This window comes from Canis lupus, chromosome 6, assembly GCF_011100685.1.
Source record: "Canis lupus familiaris isolate Mischka breed German Shepherd chromosome 6, alternate assembly UU_Cfam_GSD_1.0, whole genome shotgun sequence".
In the NCBI taxonomy this organism is placed as follows: domain Eukaryota; kingdom Metazoa; phylum Chordata; class Mammalia; order Carnivora; family Canidae; genus Canis; species Canis lupus.
Window position 1 is genome coordinate 72,371,270 of NC_049227.1, and position 20,625 is coordinate 72,391,894.

A 20,625-nucleotide genomic window follows, 5' to 3' on the forward strand; every position below is an offset into this window, starting at 1 on the left:
ATTCATCTCATCAGCTGCGGACTGTGGATTCTTCATCCGGAGGGACGCGCATGTCGCCTGGGGCCTCACATAGCACCTGGCATTGGCCAGTTGAAGGAAATGTGTTGACGTCTTGAAGGTAGCCTTATTTTTTTTTTCCACGGGGAGATGAGTTTCCAACATATGCAGACAAGTTTCCAATGTATGCAGTTTCAGAACTACGTGACTTGAAAAAAAAAAATCAGTTTTTTTTTTTTTTTTAAGTTCCTAGAACAGGGGTCAGAAAATGTTTCCTGTAAATACAGGGCCAGTTGGTAAATATTTTAGAATTTGTGGACTATATGGTCTCTGTTGGCAACCATTCAACTTTGCTGTTACAGCACAAAAGCAGACATAGACAGTATGTAAACGAGTGTGGCCACGGTCACAAAAAAAACTTGACAAAACCAGGCAGGGTGTCAGACTTGGCCCATGGGGCAAATAGTGTATCAACCTCTCCTTTAGAGCAAGAGACAACCCTGTGTGTGGTGCTTCTCTAAAGGGTCTTTGACCTTTGGGCCAAACAATGCAATCCCAAGGACAGCGGGCTCTCCAGCGGGCTCTCCGCTCGTCTCCCATTTTAGTAGTTTCTCTTAGAAGACGAATAATCAAGACTAAACTACACGAGCTCGCAGCAAAACAGAAAAGAAACACAGTTTACATTTATTCAGTGTTGACCACACGTCAGACACGTACAAACTGCATTCTCACTTGAAGCTCGCGGCAACATTAGTGAGGAAGGCGAGGATACTCTTATTTTCATCCTACAGGTAAGCCACTCGAGACCTGGAGAGCGCATCCCACGTGCCTCGGGTCACGCAGCTCATGCACAGTAGAACCTGAATTTGAACTCAGGCCCATCTGAGCCCAAGCTTTTAACCACTGTTTTATAAGGATGGCCCCTGGGTGGCTACATAAGTAAAAATTACAAAGCCGATTTTATTGATGGAAGATAAAAGCGACAACCAGGTAGGCGCCCACGGAGCAGCACACAGTCCTCTCCCCTTTTGGATCAAGGAGAGTTCAAAGGCCATCTTTGTTGATTGAACGTCTCCAGGCTCTGTTGTGCGGATTCAGATCCCTGCAAGAAATTCCATGTTCCTTTGTTCTTTATGACAGGCTGGTCTGAATGGAAAGATTTGAAAACTCCCTAAACTCTTTGAACATGGAGAACATTGATCTTCACAAACCATTTGAAACACCCTAAGGAGGTTACAAAATTACAAGCCATGGGTTTTTTTGTTTTGGTTTGATTTTTTGGTTTTTTTTTTTTTTTTTTTTGGTTTTGTTTTGTTTTAAGTGAATGTATACTAAACCTCTGGGACCTTTTGGCTCATCATACAACACCAAAGCTTTCCCTGCCTCCTCCGTGTGTTCTTGGCTGTCAGGCCCTGAATAACAACAAAGTGGTATTATGTGGCGAGGGTGCCTTGTTCTTCCTGCAAAGCTCTTCTCCTGCCAGAGACGTGGGGGCTCTTACCCTACTCCGCTGTGATGTGCTGCGGAGCTTCTTTGAATCCTGGGGCAGCCCGGGGTTTGGCATGGCCTGCTGAGCCCACCACCGCCCCTGCCTTCTGTGTGGGCAGGAACACGACCGGGGAATTCTGCACAGCGTGCTCCGTGGCCGGCCCCACAGCTAGGCCTCCGTGGGTTGTTCCGTGGTGGTATTTGTCGGTGCTTGTCCCTCGAGATGGGGCGCCCCAGACCGCACACTCCTCCGGAGCGGGAGCCGTGGTCTGTGGGTTACTCCGTGGCCCTGGCACCTGGGGCCTGGCATCTAGGCTCTCAACACTTCTGTTTAACAAGGGAGCTTGAGGGACTGGACCCGAGCTCGGTTCTCCTGGCCCAGTGCTCGGTGCGGGGGGGGGGCTGGCCGGGAGCTCCGGCTGTCTACAGTCCCTGCATCCCCGCTGCGGCTGGTCACCGGCCTGCATGACCCCGACCCCTCACTTCTCGTCTTGGCGTCCTCCTCCCCGACACTTGGGGGGCTGCCCCGTGGCGCGTTCTTCATCAGATCGCTCATCGTTGCTTTTCTTCACTTCTCCGTCCTCCCTAGTGCCTCGCCCACAGCCTGCGCTAAAGAAAATAGTCATTAAATAATCGAGTGAGAGGAGAGCAGGCTTAAAAGAGCAAACGGATTGACCACCATTCCTCTTGGTGCCACACAGCAGCTCAGGTAGGGTGATCCTTCTAAGAAGCAGCCCGATCACGCCACCTCTCTGCTTACATCCCCGCGGGGGCGTGTGTCCAAATCCCAGTAAATGCCCCAGTCCTCCCGGCGGCCTGCACCTGCTTCATGATCTGGGCCCCTGTCACTTCTCTGCTTTGTCTCCTATTACTCTTCCCCTATTACTCTTCCTCCTATTACTCCTATTACTCTATCCTTTTGCCCCTTCTGGTCTCCAGGCTGTCCCTTGACTTCACAGACATGACCTCACCTCAGGGGACTTGCACTTACTGTTCCTACAACCTGGGATGCTCTTCCCTAGAGGCCTATGGTTTCCTAATGCACTCTGTTCACATCTTTGCTTGTTATCATCTGGAGAGGAGGTCTTCCCTGATCTTTCTTTTTTTTTTTTTTTTTTAAGATTTTTAAATTCATATATTCATGATAGAGAGAGAGAGTCAGAGACACAGGCAGAGGGAGAAGCAGGCTCCACGCCAGGAGCCTGACACGGGACTCGATCCCAGGACCCCAGGACCCCAGGACCCCAGGACCACACCCTGGCCCAGGGATCCCCCATTCCATGATCTTTCTGTTCAAAATTACAAACCACATCTCTTCGTGCACTCCATATCCCTCATCCCTGCTTTAAGATACTCCAACATTTTCTTTAAAAAAAGTCTGTCCCTTTCCTCCCCCACTAGAATAAAAGCACCAGGGGATCCCTGGGTGGCTCAGCTGTTTGCCACCTGCCTTTGGCCCGGGGCACGGTCCTGGAGTCCCGGGATGGATTGAGTCCCGTAGGGAGCCTGCTTCTCCCTCTGTCTGTGTCTCTGCCTCTCTCTCTCTATGTCTATCATGAATAAATAAATAAATAAGTAAATCTTTAAAAAAATAAAATAAAAGCACCATGAGGGAAAGGGATTCTTTCATTTGTTTTTTTTTTTTTTTCTGCTGCTGTAGTGCGAACCCTACAAGGATAAGCTCTGAATAAATATTTGCTAAATGAATGAATGAATGAAAGCCTGTCCACAGCTGTCAGAGCCAAGAAAAATGGAAAATCATTTATGGGTTTCCTTCTGGAGACATTCATGTGACTTTTTGCTGATGCCCTTTCTTGTAGGACTTGTAAACAGGAAAGGGTTTGGAGGGGCCTTGCGTGGTTACCGCGGCCTGTGAGTCCCTTGAGGTGTCCTTTGAGGACATCGTAGCAGAAAAAAACATCAACTGCTCTTGTGGCCGGTGGCGGGTGGGTCGCGTCCAAAGTGCCAAAGTTTTGCAGAAGCCCTTGTCCCGTGAGAGCGACGGCTCCACACTCCCCTGGCCCTCGGACCTGCGGCCTCGGAGGATTGCCTTGTCCTCTCACTAGATGTATGGCCCAGGGGACAGCAAAGCACAAGTGTCACGCTCACAACTCTGTGATTCAGGACTTCACGAAGCTGTTTCCCAGGAGTCATCAATTGGGATGGTGTTTCTCATTTTTTTTTTAAAGATTCTATTCATTTATTCATGATACACACACACACAGAGAGAGAGAGAGAGAGAGAGAGACAGAGACACAGGCAGAGGGAGAAGCAGGCCCCATGCCGGGAGCCCGACACGGGATTCGATCCCAGGACTCCAGGATCAGGCCCTGGGGCAAAGGCAGGTGCCAAACCGCTGAGCCACCCAGGGGTCCCCTGGTGTTTCTCATTTAAAGGCTCTTTTTAAAACCACCAGGGTTGGAGCCCCTATTTCACACATGCATTAGAGTCTCATTTAACCTTCCCAGCAGCCGTGAGGGATGGGGGTTATTATTATCACCACTATTATTGTTTTGTGAAGAAGCTAAAGAGCAGCAGGGCCGGGGGCTTCGCTGAGTGAGGAGAAGGGTCAGGGCGCACATGCTGAGGCTCCCGGGCTCCTGCTCCCCGGGCCACCGCCTGGCAGCCAGGCTGGCCTCCGCGGCCTGTCCCGGTCACACGGGCTTCTCGGCGGCCCCTGGGCACCCGGGCTAGTGTAGGAATCCGGGTGTCTGCTGGGCGGCCTACGGATGCTGTGCCCCCCGCGAGCCCGAGCCTCACGGGGTCACGGCCTCATCCTGGTGCCCCGGCGGGCACACGGGCGAGGTGGCCACTAGCGTCAGGGGCTGACGCAGAAAGAAGACAGATTTTGAACCTGATAAAAACCCCCACCACTTTCAATCCAGACTTGAGTCCATAATCAATAGGCCGACGGGCCAGCGGATGTTGTGCTGGGATTGCTGCCTTAGATCCTGCACACGCACACGCACGCGCACGCTTTAGAGACTTAGACAGCAACTGCTTTACATTTTTGGAATATGTGGAGGAAAGTCAGATGGCCTCTTTTTCATGCTGTTTTTAAAATATATGATATCCTTGGGAGTGAGTCTTCCATGCTGGGCTGGGAGAATTAGTCATGCAACGCCCACGACAAATGTCCCCCAAGCACCCCTCTGGAAGCGAGCCCTCGGTCTCCCTTTCAATAGAAGACGCCCCGCTGAAAGGGGACCGGGTCTGGGGAGCGGGGAATCCACCCGAGCTGCCCCAGGTTCCCACAGGAACGCTGGGGACACGCTTCCTTCCTTTACGCCCCGTGCAGCGGCTGCCTCCTTTGGACTGTGGCTCTCCGCGCGGGCGAGCAGCAGCTCCGGGCACAGAACTGCCCTAAATGCTTTGAAGCCCTCGAGTCCACAGCCTTCTATTTGTGTCTGCCTCTTATTCATCACGGGCCTGAATGCTTCACCTGCTATGTTAAGCTTCCAATAGAGCCTGAACTAGATTCTTAAAAAGAACAATCCCTGGCCAGTGAATCTCAGCACGAGAGAGAGGTGGAAAAGTGAGGAGGGTGGGAACGAAGGCAGATAGTAACCGCTTCCTGTGATCTATCTTTGGAAGGATATTGATACACCGCCTTCATCTGGATTTTTTTTTTTTTTTTTTTTTTGCTCTACCTGGATCCCAGCTACCTGTTTAGAAGATTAACAACAGTTGGATGCAGACCCACGATCACTCTGGGCTTTGGAGTAGTCATGATTCGTAGCGGGAATGGCACCTCAAGTAGACTAGCACAGGTGTGGAAGAAATCACTGCTTATTTTCAGGATCAAAACACTTAATATTTATGTAGAAATAACTGGAAACACCCATTCCACAATTTATTCATTCATGCATGCATTCATACTAGGCCCCCATGCCCCCCTTATCATAAAGTTTAGACTGCTTTGCTAAAATGGCCTGTTCGACAACTCTGGGAGGGCAGGGCTTGGGGTCGCCTTGTTGATCCCCCTATCACCATGCCCGGGATGTAGGGGGTCCTTCCCAGTTATTCGCTAAACAAAAGAAGGAAGAAAGGAAAGACATGAAAAAAGTTTTATGAAAATAGTAGCATTTAATATAGAATATGTGTGTGCGTGCATGTAGATGACCAGGGAGCAATTTATTGTGCTGGAGTATATATTTCATATATATATATAGGTAACGTGTAATATATAGGTATATATATGAAATATATATGTTCATATTTCTATATATAGGTATATATATATAATATATATATATTTCATACATATAGGTAACGTGTAATGAGCAGTAACTATGCGCCAGGTATTGTTTTACGGTTTACGGCCATTGTTTCACTTCCTCTTCGCAATAATCATGAAGTCAGTACTATTATTTTCCTTGCTTTGTAGATAAGGAAGCAAATAAAAGGAGGCTGAGTAGTTTGGGCCAACCTTATGTTTTAGAAATGGCTTTGCCAGGATGTGAACCCAGCCAGTGCGACTGCGAGAATGTGCTCCTCGCCGCTACGGTGTACAGCCTCCGTCTCTATCATGATCCCCCCTCTGCAAACCTCTATGGGGACCGAGACAGGACAGTTTCTAAAAACGTTCTGGGGTCAAAGCTGGCTGTTGAGCTCTTGCCCAAAGGAGAAATACTTGTAAGAACACTGTCCATTCAGGGTCCTTGGAGCCCAGAGAAAGTGGATCTGTGCGCATAGGTAGGACCCCAACGCTGCAGGGAACATGGGACTGACCATTCAAGCTTCCCTGTACCCCTGCTCCCAGGTCACCACTCTTCACTGAGCGGATTAAGGCCTCAAGCAGGGGCACCTGGGGGGTTCAGTCAGTTAAGATCTGCCTTCCACTCAGGTCGTGATCCCAGGGTCCTAGGAGGGAGCCCCGCACTGGCCTCCCTGCTCAGCGGGGACCTGCTTCTCCCTCCCTCTGCCTCTCTCTGTCTGTCTCTCATGAGTAAATAAATAAACATAAAAAGCCTCAAACACGTACCCCCAGGAGGAATGAACCCCACACGGAACTTCCAGGTGTAAGTTTAGTGAGGGGCTGCCTTGGTTTTTGTCAGCTTGATTTCAAGTCCCCCCCCCCCCCCCCAGTCCAGCCTCTTAGATATGTCACAGTTCAGAAGGGGACTCCTTTCTTTGTCACCCCTAAATGGACCGAGACCCACCTCACCCCACCTCTTAATATGATCCAGGGCTCCCCTCCTTCTTTCCTCTCTGTTGCCATCAGTATATTAAAAATGGAGGAAGAACAATAAGGCGGTTCCTTTTCTAAGTTGTAGGACAAAAAATTTTGGCGCCAGAGGACAGGAGTGGGAGAGAAGGTTGCAGGAGACAAGCAGGGCCCGAGGAAGAAAGAGCCAGAGGCAGAGGAAGTGATCCGCACGTGGACCGATGGAGCAAGACCTAGGAGCAAGGGAGAGGCTAGACTCCGAGAGGAGATGCACTATTTCTCTATCTGAAGGGAAACAGAAGATCCGTGAAGTTCTAAAATAAATTCAGAGGGCCTGAGGAGGAAAGTTGGTGGCAATCATGACAGATGGCTTCAACTCTTTATGAAAAGTGGGAGGCAAGGTCACGTGAAATTTTTGAGTGTATTTAAATGACATGCATTTACATTTTCATACTAAAGACCTATTCTGAACCTGGTTCAATTTTTTGAAAAAAAAAATAAAAAAAAAAGGAACTGTCATTCATAATCAAGGCATAGATAACAAATATTTTACAACAGAACGGCGACGAACGTTATAAATGTTAACCTTTGGTTTATCTCAGCCATAATGTATCCCCATTACGGGTACGTGTCCTCACTTTAGGAAAATGCCATGGTTGAAACAGAAGTAGCTTTTAAAGACATATTCTGGGGGATTGTTTTGTAAAACCATTTACTTAATAAAGAGACTCTCAGAAGTTTTCTATTACTGTAGCTTCCCTATTATTTTAGTTTATAAAAATCAGTCTGAGGACCTTTAAATCTGAGCCCTCTTACTTTTAAGGTAAGGCAATTTGTCTTAAATTGAAGACTAAATGCTTTTTCAAGGATGCATATTCGTAAATGGTGTTTTAAAAATGCATCGTTTACTTACGGAAAAGAAATTACATAAAAACAAAATGTGAGACCAGAAAACCAATACGATTATTTTGAACTTAAAAAAACAGATATTATTTTGAACCCCATTTATGATGGGTGATGAGGCCTCCATCGCTGACAGCAAGTTCCCCAGCCGGGCTCCTGGTAAAACACAGAAACCCAACCCAAGTCGTGACTAGTAGAATCCACTCAGACCCCGGTGCAGAGCTAACAAGGAGGAGCTGATGCGGGAGGGGGAGAATCAGAGGCCCCCCGGGGGGAAGAACTGGCTCTCCGAAGAGAAGAGAACAAGAGTCAGTAGCTGCCCTTAGGCAACGCTGGTCCTGTCGGTAAAGAGGAAGAAGGAAAATGCTGTGGAACTATCATACACCAAAAAAGAATAAATAAAGGGAACAAACAGCAGGATGCTGTGTGGAAGCAGGAAATCCAGTACAGAACAAGGGGAATTCCCTCCTGTCCTCTCAATTCTTAGGGGAGGGCTCGATGATTCCTGCAGCCCCCCTGACCAAAGAGCTCTGATGACCCCTTCATCCCTAGTCAATCAGCAAACCCCCTGTGTCCACTCTCCCAGGGCAATATTTGCGGCCCCTCCGTCTCCCTGTCTCTCTGTCTCCCCGCCTTGCTCTCACTAGGAAGCTCTTGGTCTGTCCCCCGTCCTCTAGCAGCCTGCACGGAGCCACCAGATGCATCTTTTCCAAGAGGAACTCTGCCTGGGTCACCACTTGCTCAGAAGCGTTGAAGGGCTTCCCCGTATGTGCTGAGCAGAGTCAGAGTCAGAGAGGAGGGCACGGGGCAGCATCGCGTAGAGCGGTGGTTCTCCAGGCGAGGGGTCTGCATCCTCAGCCCCAGCATCCCCTGGGAACTGGTTAGAAATGCACATTTTTAACCCTGCCCCACACCCACCCAATCAAAAACTCTGGGAGGGGCCCCAGCCATCTACGGTTTAAGAAGCCTTCCAGGTGATTCTGACACATAGTAAATCTGAGAACCATGAACTCTGGCTTCAGGGGGCTCAGTCTCCTGTCCTCTTTCTGCGCACTCACTAGCTGTAGTCCTTACGCATGTCGCTCCCTAGGTCTCAGTTTCCTCATTTTAAAAACGGGAGCCTCTGTATGTTGGCAAATCGAACTTCAATAGATTCCAGGAATGTAAGAAAAAAAAATGAATTCCAGCAGGTCCTTCCTGGGTCTTTGGAAAAGTTAAAAAAATAATAATAGAAATGGAAGCCTGAGATTGTCACTATGAGTTATCAACAGCAGCTCATATATAATGCATAACACGGCGTCTACACATACGGAGCCCTCCATAGACCTCAGCGCTGCTAAGTATCGTCATTAAAGGCGACCCCTGCACGGATCCTGAGCTGCTTCCCACAGTCCGGCTCAGTTGATCCACTCACCATTCCAGGCAGGTCTTGTACCACTGGCACATATGTGGGCTCAACTGTTAGACGTAGGAATCAGTGAGGAGCGAATGCCAGAAAATTCTTGATAGTAATTAGGTGCCTTAGGGAAGGAGCTTAGTTTGACATTGAAGGCAGTGGAAATTCTAATGAATGTTAATGAGGCATTGATTTACTATTTGACCCGAGAAAATATGATAAACCCCGTTGCTTGTATTCCCATCTGTAAAATGGGATTAATGTCATTAACCTCCTTTAAAAGAATTACCCCTACAGATACATTGCACATAGAAAGTTCTCACAGGTGTTGACATTGATTCCTCTGATACATAGTAACGAATCCCATTTGCCCAAATGGGGATAAGCCATCAATAATCCCCATCGACAGGTCTGGGGACTGGGGACAAGGATGTTTCTGTTTTATTCTGAATTGTTATCAGTGTTTCCTCAATTCTGCTCATGGGAACCTGAACTATAAGTATTTCTTTTAGACTCCCGTCACCTTTGGGTAGAGGATGCTAGAGAAGTTGTCGTCTGTTGTGTGGTTAGCAATTACTGAGCTCGTTTGGGTGAACAGTCAATAGGGGCCTATCATCTATGTGGAATTTTTAAACACTGGAAAATCCCAGAAATAAACTGCCTTAGGCTGTCATGATAAGGGTTGGGAGAAGTGTGGATGTAGGAGAACACATCTAGTGCAGAAATACAATGTTTGAGTAGTGATTAGCCACGCCACCTTCATACATGAAGTAGGTAACAGGTTACTCCTTGCAAATTGCAGCACGTCCCGTGACTTCTCTTTTAAACCTAGCAAGGTTCTAACTAAAGCCTGATCTCTGCCACTAGGCGGCCCCTTCCCCTCCCCAGGCCACAAGGAAGTTGTGGAAATGACTGTCCTATAAAGCAAAGGTGACCATGCCACCTACTGCTAAGGTCCCACTGCCCAGGTCCCTAGCAGCAGATGGTCTACTTCTCCAGCCTCATCACCTGTTGCTCCCTGCCTAACCCGGGTAGGCCCCACCTCCAGTGAATTTCTGGGTCACAGTACCCCCATGTGAGCCCTACAGTGGAGGGACTCACTGTCCCAATTACAGGAACTTACTGCATTGTACCACATGGATTTGGTAATTCCTTCCTGACTAGACCTTTATCATCTTCAATCGAGAATCTCTTCTTATTTTTCCTTTATTTTTAGCATTTGGCAAAATATCTGGGAATTGGAGCCCTGTCCTTATTCTAGTAAGTAGTACTTGAACAAATGAGTGGATAGCCGCATTCATTGACTGGTCTTCAACATTAGCTCATTGTCGTTGGCCAGGTTTTTAAAAATCTTGGAATACCTAAGTGATGACCGACAAAATTATAGACATGAACGATTTACACTTTCAGATTCACACTCGCACCATAGTTCCCCCTCAAAGATCCCCAGGGGAAGACCTCATCAGTTAAGTGGATGATCTCCCCATCCTCTCCAGTGAGGCCCTTAAGACAGTAAATACTACTCCCTATTCACATTCTCCACCAAAAGCAAGTTTCTTCTTCTTGACTGAGTCAGATACCAGCATTTTTTAGAGAATAAGAGAGGTACACTGGCTCTGGGGGCATTAGGCAGACATGGGTACTACAGTCCCTTTTCTTAAAGATTTTATTTATTTATTTGACACAGAGAGAATGAAAGAGTGAGAACAAGCAGGGCGAGTGGCAGGCAGAGGGACAGGGAAAGGGAGAAGCAGGCTCCCCGCTGAGTGGGGAACCCCGATGTGGGGCTCCGTCCCAAGACCCTGAGCCGAAGGCAGATGCTTAACCAGCTGAGCCACCCAGGTGCCCCATGGTACTACAGTCCTGTTAACAACTAAAGATCTCCCGTCCAAAAGTAAGGGCCAATTGAGGAAGACTAGGTTTCTGAAGATGAAAATCTCAGACTCATCTTATTCCATCACACTTATTGTTTGACCTAGCTTGATGTCCTTGTCAGATCCCGCTTTGAATTATTTCCATCAGTGATCAGTCTTTAGGCCTCACCTGTTGTCTCTGCCTGCGTCAAACCTTGATCTCCTTAGTTTAACGACATCGGATGTCAGTCACCTGCTCGACCTCAGTAGTGTTTGACCTCAATTACCTGCAATTTCTTCCTGACTCCTGCCTTAATTAGGCCTTCGATTGTGCCTCTTGTAGAACTGGTTGCCAACAGCAACCATCAAAGAGACCTCAGTTGAGACCTCAGAGAGCACGCTGTCTCCCAGTGTCCTTGTGATACACATGGGTATCACAAAGTATTAGAATTTAACCATAATTTTGGTTAGTCATGTATTTTTTCTTTCTGAGAAGGCACCCCGAAACGTGTTTTTTTCAAATCTCGTCTGGGGATGGTGTGGGTTTTCTGTACAACCACAGATGATGAAGGGAAAATAACAAGTGACTGCTATTCCTCACACAGGGCATCAGCCTAACATCAAGTCTTGGGCTTGTTTTCATCCTGGGCTCAGTAAATCGCTCTCATCCCCTGCGTTCATTTCTTGGGGCTGCTGTAACAAAGCTCCACCAACTGGACACCTTAAAACAATGGAAGTTTATTTTCTCACCAGTCCTGGAGGCTAGAAGTCCAGGATCAAGGTTGGTTCCTTCTGAAGGCTGTGAGGGAGAACCCATTCCATGCCTGTGTCTGGCTTCTGGTGACAGCTAGCAATTCTCCGTGTTCCTGGCTTGTGGATGCTATCACCTCCGCCTCCATGTATTCGCTTAGCATTCTCTCTCTCCTCCTCTTAGAAGAACACGGCTCCTAATGGACTAAGGGCCCACCCTACTCTAGTATGACCTCACGTTAACTTATTACATCTGTAACAACCCTATTTCCAAATAAGGTCATGGTTTGAAGTACTGGGGGTTAGGACTTTGACGTATCTTTCTGGGGGACACAATTCAATCCATGGCATCCCCTCATATCCGAGGCCACAGCCTTGACCTTGTTCTCATCGTGCATTCCAAACCATTTCTTGTGCTGTCCTGGAAAGAGCACACGTGGGCTTTGCGGTTGGCCAGGCTGGGGTCAACCCCAGCTTCCCTGCTTACTTTTTCAGGGCATCATTTCTGTTTTGACCAGTTTTGCCATCCTCAAAATAAACATATCCACCTCGTAGGTAGCCAGGAATATTAAATTAGATAATTTAAGTACGGTGCATAGGAAATTCTCGATAAATTACATCGAGGATTCCCTTTTTAATGAATGATTATTAAATAGCAGAGAGTTTTTTAAAAAAGCGATTTCTATTAAACAAACCTTTACGTCAATGTTTCTCTTGGACTCAACAATGGACATCTCAGTATAAGTGCATATACAGTCCCCCCAATTGCTGAAAGGATCATAAAGCCCTTTCAGCTCGTCAGCCTGTGATCCTCTAACAAGAACACAGAATTGTGGGTAAATGCTTTAAAACAATTACCCCTGACATTTTGGTAAGAATGCATTTATTAGACCATATCTCATACTTGATTGAGAAAATAAACAAGAGCCTAGATGATCTGGCTTTAAATGCTCTGTAAAATCTCTATTTTAGTACTCTGCTCTATGATTCATAAAAGAAGCTTCCATTTTGGTGTGCCTGGGTAAATCTGGCTATGTAAACTCTGTGAAGCCTTTGAATTAAAAAAACGTGGTTATGGTTTACTGCTTGGACAGTCTTTTTAAGGGAGAAAAGGCAGGCACTGAATCACCAAGATAACTTTATTTAAACTTAATTAGTCGTTGGAAGATTATTTACTCCCCTTAGTCTATAAAAAAAAAAAACAAAGGTCTGTCAGCACCAGATGCATCTGATTTTTGCAGATGTGGTTGTGGCTTCTGAAATCTTTAAAGATTCATCTTAAATATGCTTTCAGGTCTCCCTTTTGTGAAACTTTGACAGGATAATAGAATTAGATTTGCTGAATTTCACTAAACTGTAAAGTAACGTGTCATCAGCTCCACTAACTTCTCAAAAGATATTTCTCTCTGGTAATGCTCATCAATCTAGCTTTTCAACCCCTAAACACGAAACTCTGAAACAAAAAGGATGACTCCATCAGTTTCGCAAGTGACAAGATGTTAAACATTTAACACTCCCACATTGTAGCACCAGCTGCTTTGGGATAATGTAGACTTGCTTAGGTTTGGCTTAGAGAAGAAAAAGAAAGAAGGAAGGACGGAAAAGGAATTACTCTCGCAGTGAGAGTGCACAGTTCTCTGCAGATGTGGAGGCTTCTGAAGAGGGATGGCCTACTGAGCAAACCTTCCCTCTGCAGGGACATTGCAAGGGAGTCACCACCGGGTTCTCAACTCCTGGCAGTACCCCTGTGTCTCCACCTTTCCAAGGACTCACTCTGATAAGAGCACTGGGTTAAAGGAACTTGTTCATTAAGGGAAGGGGTGGAGGCTCAGTCAAGTGCATTTGCAAATCCCACTATCAATGGTCAACAAATGTCGCTGAGTGAATAGGCTGGAAGAGCCTGCGTGGCCCTCTGGCTCATGCCAGTTCTTTGTCCACAACTAATTCCTCATCCCAGGCACTTCTGCTGTGACATTTGGGCCAGCCAAACAGCACTTACTGAGCAACCCGTGTTGCCTCTGTTGACAATCCAGAACCATCGCCAACTTGAAACCATCAAGAGTGTTCTCTTTCTTAGGTGTCTTATCATGAGTAATGCTCATGCGATGGCAAAAGTCATGCAGGGTTTTCCATGATGAGCCATTTTTCCCGGGTGAGAGGCAGGAAAGGCCACCTTTGAGCGCTGCCACGGTCCGCCCCTGTCCTTTGCTCGGTAGGAGACAAGTGCCCCATGTGGGGTGAGGCACACCGCAGCACAGCGCTCATTTGGAAAACATAGTCTGAAGCTCCCACAGGGAAGACAGAACAGTGTAAATAGCCCCCTGCCAGGGGTAGGTGTTGGTCTGTCTTCAGTGAACTTTTGATGAGGAACTACCATGTGCTGGATGCTATCCTGGGCGCTAAGGACGAAGGCAGATGGGAGCGGTGCGGGAGGGGGGGCGCGTAGACAGAGGAAGGAGGCACATGGCTGAGACGCCACCCGTCACCTCAGTAGGCCTCAGTTTTATCATCCACCCTTCACCGTAGAGATTAGCAAACTACAAGCTGTGAAACCTTTGGGTAATTTCTTTCTCTTCTCCCCCTTCTTTCCTTCCTTCTTTCCTTCTCTCCTTCCTTCCTTCCCTCCCTCCCTCCCTCCCTCCCTCCCTCCCTTCTTTCCTTCCTTCCTTCTCTCCTTCCTTCATCCTCCCTCCCTCACTTTCTACCTTCCTCCCTCCCTCCCTTCTTTCCTTCCTTCCTCCCTTCTCGCCTTCCACCTGGATCCTTACATATTTATTTCTCTTTCCCCATCATTTTAAGAGACAGCCTCACAAGCGTAATCGTGTGCACGGAGTCATCAGTGCAAGACTTGCTAAGTGTCAGGAGCCACCCCTGCAGCGCGGCCTGGTTGGCACAGTTCCAGAGGCTGTTCCTGGGTTCAAGGGGGACCTCTACGGTGACTACGTCACTCATGCCTCATCTGTATGACTACGTCTTCTCTCTCACTTGAGTCTTTTTGATGACCCGCTCTAAACACAGCTGCGGAAATCATGTTCATTCAGTCGCTGGAAATTTAGACTCATGCCCCGGTGTGATTTCAATAAAGACTGCTGGTTGCTTTACCCAGTCCCACTGAGAGCCTCACATGCCCCCTGTCTGGATGAAGAGTCTGAGGTCTTAGTGCCTGGAAAGGAAGCTGCACAAAGTAACACTTCTCTCAATTCCTTCCAAAATTTCTTGGCCATTGAAGAGGGATATGTCTACTGAACAAAGCTTCCCTCTCGAGGGAACCCTGCTAAAGGATCACCACCAGGTTCTCAACTAGCAGTACGCCTGTGTCTCCACCTTTCCAAGGACTTGCTCTCCTAAGAGCACTTAGTGCACTGGATAAAAAGAATTTATTCATCGAGAAAAGGAATAGGGCCTCCCTTGTCTCCGTGTTCTTCTCTTATTTCTACTTCTGCCCATTGTAAATCTCTATTCATCTCTTCTACTATGTCCCCCCGACTGTTTGCTGATCCCAGATGTATCACTCAGGTTCCCAACTCTTTACCTTGGTTCTTGTTGCTTTCTTTCTCTGATATGCCTTTCCTTCCCTTCTCTTTTTGGCTAATTCTCCCAGATTCAAGTTGGGTAGCATTGTCTTCAGGAAGCTTCTTTGGACCTTCCCCAGATTTCAGAGCACCCTACTCCTGGCTTCTGGTTTGCTCCTCTGACCTCCTCACTAGACTGCATTCTATCAGGGCTAAGAAGAGATGTTATCCATCTTTGTATTGGCAATACTGACTACAGGATCTGGGACATAGCAGATGCTTAATAAATGTTAGATGAATATATCACCAGTGGAACAACCTAAAGAAAGAGCAAAAGAATCAGCAGTAGGAATAGGAGAGTTGAAAGGACTAGACGAATGAGGGAGCATGATGCATGCATCAGCTTTTCTCATCTATACGTAAAATACTGGTAATCTTCTAGGTAAAGAAAAAAAGGGGGGGGGAATAAAGAGGGAGGAAAGAGCAAAAGGCAATGTATTCAGTTTGCCCAGAGGGTATATGGAGGACTAGCTATCAAATATGGGGTGCTCCCTGGATAGGGCTAGACAACAGTTCTATGTACCCAGTAGGAGCTCAATGCATATTTGTGAGAGAGGTGATTAATTCCATGAACTTTCCAATTCTAGCCATAGTCAATTAAACTTTGTATACTGCTCAACTTCCTATGTTTCCCTAAGATAAAGAGGAATTTACTTAAATAAATGTAGCACATAGATCTTTGTACTTTGGGACAAATTATAGTGCAAGGGCCTCATTCAATGGGCAGTAATTGAAAAAAAATACAAGAATCTTGATAGTATTTCAATTATCTCTTTTTTCCCCCTTTCCATTTAGATATAAGAAAAAGGATGGGAATTTATTGTCCTTTGTGCTAAAGAACTCAGGAAAAATCTGCAGGTGAATAATGTAGTTTAACTTTTCTAAGTAGTCTTTAAACTCAGAATTGTTCATGCTTCAAAAAAGAAAGAAAAATAGCTAAAGAATATACAAGCGGCAGAAAACTAATTTTAAAAATATGAGCTTCTGGGCCACCTGGGTGGCTCGGTGGTTGAGCGTCTGCCTTTGGTTCAGGTCGTGATCCCAGGGTCCTGGGATCAAGTCCCGCGTCGGGCTCCCTGCATGGAACCTGCTTCTCCCTCTGCCTCTCTCTCTGCCTCTCTCTCTGTGTCTCTCATGAATAAATAAATAAAATCCTAAAAAAATATGAACTTCAGATCACTTAATATCAGAAAGTAGTTCATAGGTACTTTTCATAGTCAAATACTCTATTCCGGGATCCCTGGGTGGCGCAGCGGTTTAGCACCTGCCTTTGGCCCAGGGCGCGATCCTGGAGACCCGGGATCGAATCCCACGTCGGGCTCCCAGTGCATGGAGCCTGCTTCTCCCTCTGCCTATGTCTCTGCCTCTCTCTCTCTCTGTGACTATCATAAATAAATAAAAATTTTTAAAAAAGCAAATACTCTATTCCTTACCATATGTCATATGTCAAAAATAACAACCAGCCTCTTAACATGGTGTTTTGTCATCAATTTTTATTTTATTTATTTGATGATTCCATTTTTCTTCTCTGGATGATTTGGTAAAATATTATTGAAGGAAATGTTAGCCTCATCTTTCCTTGAACAACAAAGGATGATTTTTTTTAATAGTACAGAAATGTTTATTTGGATAAAAACAGTGTATCTTGATTTGTTGTTTCTGAAGCATTTTAAATCTTTTCCACGTTCACGTAGTACTCTAGCATTTATCAGGCATATTCACAATTAACTGTAGTTTTCTTCTCAGGGCTTACAAAAAAAAAAAAAGGAAAATTGAAATCCTTGAACGTAATTTCCCCTGATTTCTGTCATTTTCATGGAAATAGCCGCCAGATAGACAACAACCAGAAACCCTGACTTTAATTCAAATGGCAACTTGACTAGGGAATGGCCAACCAACATTATTGAATTCGACAAACAAGTAGTGTAGATAGGTGGGGAAGAGCTATGAGAAATTTATGGGTAAAGCTGCTATTTAATGAGAAAAAGGAATGTCCTACTATCTCAAAGAGAATAAGTGATAAAAAGGAGAACAGAGTGCCTGAATTAGGATTCTGAATTCCAGGCAGACATAGACTTTCTCAGCCTCAGAAAGGTATTTACCTATTTCTGGGTAGGACGATAAAAGAGCAGACAGTTATGTCTAGTTTAAGACAAAACAACACAAGCTTCCCTGGGATAATATTAACTGGTTTATATGTATGTTCTCCAAATCCTTGCAAAAACTAGCCAAAGTAATATCATGATACCTACTTTAGCAAACTCGGGCCCAAGTTCGCACTGCTCCTAGGAGGCAGAACTGGGATTTGAACGCAAATATCCTTGGCTCCTAAAGTACACACACTTTTCTAGTGTAGCACACCAACCTCCACTCCGTTTAGCAACAGATCATCCCCTTTCTCCCAAGCCGCTCTTCTACAGGACACCTGTCCTGGGCCAGGTTCTCCCCTGAACTCGCTGTCGGTGTTCTCCGAAGGCTTTTGATTTCTTGCTGTAAAGCTATAGAGCAGAAAAGCATGCTGGTGCACACTGGCCCCCTATGCCTGCTTTATCTATTTTCTAAGTTTTTATTTAAATTCCAGTTAGTTAACATGGAGTGCAACGTTAGTTCCAGGTGTAAAATACAGTGATTCAACACTTGCATACAACAGCTGGTACTCATTGTAAGTGACGTCCTTAACCCCCTTCACTTACTTCACTCAGCCCCCCCCCACCTCCCCCTCTGGTAACCGTCAGTTGGTTCTCTACAATTAAGAGTCTGTTTCTTGGTGTATCTCTCTCTCTCTTTCCCTTTGCTCATATGTTCTGTTTCTTAAATTCCACACAAGTGCAATCATATGGTATTTGTCTTTCTCCAACTTATTTTGCTTAGCATTATACTCTCTAGCTCCACTGGTGTCACTGCAAATGGCAAGAGTTCAGTCTTTTTTATGGCCGAATAATATTCCATTATAGATGTACATAAATAATGGAATATTATTCATGTTTTATAAAAATATATATAATGATATATATATTCCAATGACTTATATTCCAGTATATATTCCAATAATTTATATTATTTATCCATATGTATATATGCTACATCTTCTTTATCCATTCATGTACCATTCTATCAACAGTTCAAGTGGACACTTGGACTGTTTCCACATCGTGGCTATTGTACATAATGCGGCTATAAACATCGGATGCATGTATCCCTTTGAATTAGTGTTTTTGTATTCGTTGGGTAGATATCCAGTAGTGTGATTGCTGGACTGTAGGGTCGTTCTATTATTAACTTTCTGAGACCTTCCATACTGTCTTCTACAGCGGATGCACCAGTTCGCATTCCCACCGACGGTGCACGAGTTCCATTTTCTCCACATCCTCGCCAACATCTGTTGGCCATTCTATCAGCCATTAAGTAGTCACCCAGATGTGGTGTTCCCTGTTCTGTTTTCCTTTTAAATATTGAGAAAGTAAAAGCATAGGGTCCTTTTAGAGAGTAGACCATCCTGAGGGATGATATGAGCTCAAGAGATTATCTGCACTTGTTTATTTCTCTTTCTCCTATAAACCCTGTTTAGATTTAGATCCGTGCTGCTAATGAGTCTCTTCGCCACCAACTTTCCTCATCTTCTGTTCTGTTTTCAGTGTTTCTCCTCCTTAGTACAGATTCATTGCCCGGTTGTGTTCTTCCTCCCCAAATTCAGTGTCTTTTCCGGAAAAGGACAAATGCGAGGACCTGTTGCACATACCTCTAAGGCCAATGAATGGCCTATTTCTCCTCAGTCTTAGTAATACCTCCTTCTGTGTTCTCATGATCCAGGAGATTATGCCCATTCCTGTATGTATCACATTTTATTATAATATATTTGGGGTCTGTTTCCAAGACTAGACTGCTGAAAGGAAAGATTGTACTGTGCACTTTTCTTGACATCCCCAATCCCTAGCAAACCCTTGGCACAATGCAGGCACTCTGTGCTTATTGAATGAATGGGTGACTAACTTACTGAGAGACGAAATCAACACTGATTTAATTTTCAATCTTGGGTATCCCAAAGGCACTTGAGTTCCTAAGTCTCAGGGCTTATATGCCTAGATGACTAGCTCATGTGACACTAAATCAAAGTGCCATGCTGTTAGGGGATGTCATCATGGCTTAAATCTCACCACAGGCAGTGCTTCTCCATGTTCTTGGGGTCAATGAACCCTTGTGTGGAGCAAAAAAAAGAAACTTTGGAATAAGAACATTTGCACTGGTTGATTGACTGATTGATTCAATATACAAATACCTACCACTTGCTATATGTCAAGCATTGTGATAAATATTAAGAAGGTAAAAATGAAAGACACAATTCCTGACCTTGAGAGTATTCAATATGTGTGTCTGCGTGTGGGGGGGGGGCGATGTAATTATAATGATTGTAATATAGTTTGTATGCTTTAATGAAGTACCCACAGGATAAGATGGCAACAAACATGATGATGGGCATTTAACCAGCTGAGGGCATCCAGGGAGACTTCCTGGGAGAGAAAACTTTGGAGTTGAGCTTGGTCTTAATGAAATCTTTCATGCGTATGTGTGCTAAAAAGGTAGGAATGGGGTGAGGAAGTTTGAAAACTGCTCTTACATGTGCAATTTGCAAGCTTCTTTGGGTCCATTTTTAAAGAACTCTTGAAGTGTGCTTGCTTTGAGATACTAGTAACATGGGGGTCTTACACTCAGAGCACTATGTGGTATCCGTAATTAAATTCAGATAATGATTTATTTAACATTTCTTTCAGCATGTTTGTTTAGCGTAATGTACTAGGCCAGTTGGTGTTACAGGTATAAAATTATTTAATATGGGTGGTTCTGTCCCTCAAGGAATTTACACAGCATAGACATGATACTAAGTAGAAAATGGTAATAGGGTAAATGAAACTTTGGTTAGAACAGAGAAACAGCTTCTCATCAAGCATAAAGATGGGATTGGGAAAGCTTGGAAGGAGAAATGATGCAACCTTGAGGAGTTGGGTTTAGAAATAGAGAGATAAGGGGGAGGGCCTTCTAAATGCACTAGAGCTAGAAGGGTTCGCAGAGATTGGTAGGTCCTGTGCTGCTTACATTTTAATGTACATTCACCAGCGTTAAAATGCAGATTGTGATTCAGTAGGTCCCAGTGGGGCCTGGGAGTCTGGACTTGTAACAAGCTCCTGCTGCTGGGACGTGGGCCACACCCGGAGTAGCAAGGGTCCAGTTTACATGCCTGAGAGAGAGGAGAATCCTGGAACCCAGGTCAGGAGGGGATGTGTCCACGCCACACAGCTGGTTAGTGTGAGAGCGGCTCCCCGCTTCACCCTGCTGCAGCCAGGGTGCAGCCAGGGTGCAGCCAGGGTGCTTTGGGGTCAGACTTGCGTAGGCTCACTGTCCGCCCCATTGTTTACTAGTTGCAAAGCCTTAGGCAGGCCATCTATCCTGTCAGGTCTCCAGTTTTCTCATTTGTAGAATGCTGATAAATGATTCCTACCTTGT

The 20,625-nt window shown here is 45.7% G+C and overlaps 2 long non-coding RNA genes across 4 annotated transcripts; one reads left to right on the forward strand and one right to left on the reverse strand.

Annotated features, from left to right (window-relative positions):
* Positions 1–669: 669 nt before the first annotated feature.
* On the reverse strand, positions 670–1,864 carry LOC119872289. The gene is made up of 2 exons (XR_005361392.1): positions 1,499–1,864; positions 670–1,099 (listed from the first exon to the last, which is right to left on the reverse strand). It is a non-coding gene; the product is annotated as an uncharacterized LOC119872289 (long non-coding RNA).
* LOC111096449 lies at positions 1,105–14,666 on the forward strand. Of its 3 annotated transcripts, none has more exons than XR_005361391.1 (4): positions 1,105–1,229; positions 2,075–2,194; positions 5,147–5,255; positions 14,354–14,666. It is a non-coding gene; the product is annotated as an uncharacterized LOC111096449 (long non-coding RNA). The 3 variants fall into 3 exon arrangements; XR_005361390.1 differs by lacking the exon at positions 14,354–14,666 and adding an exon at positions 6,756–7,373; XR_005361389.1 differs by lacking the exons at positions 5,147–5,255; positions 14,354–14,666 and adding an exon at positions 6,756–7,373.
* The last annotated feature ends 5,959 nt before the right edge of the window (positions 14,667–20,625 follow it).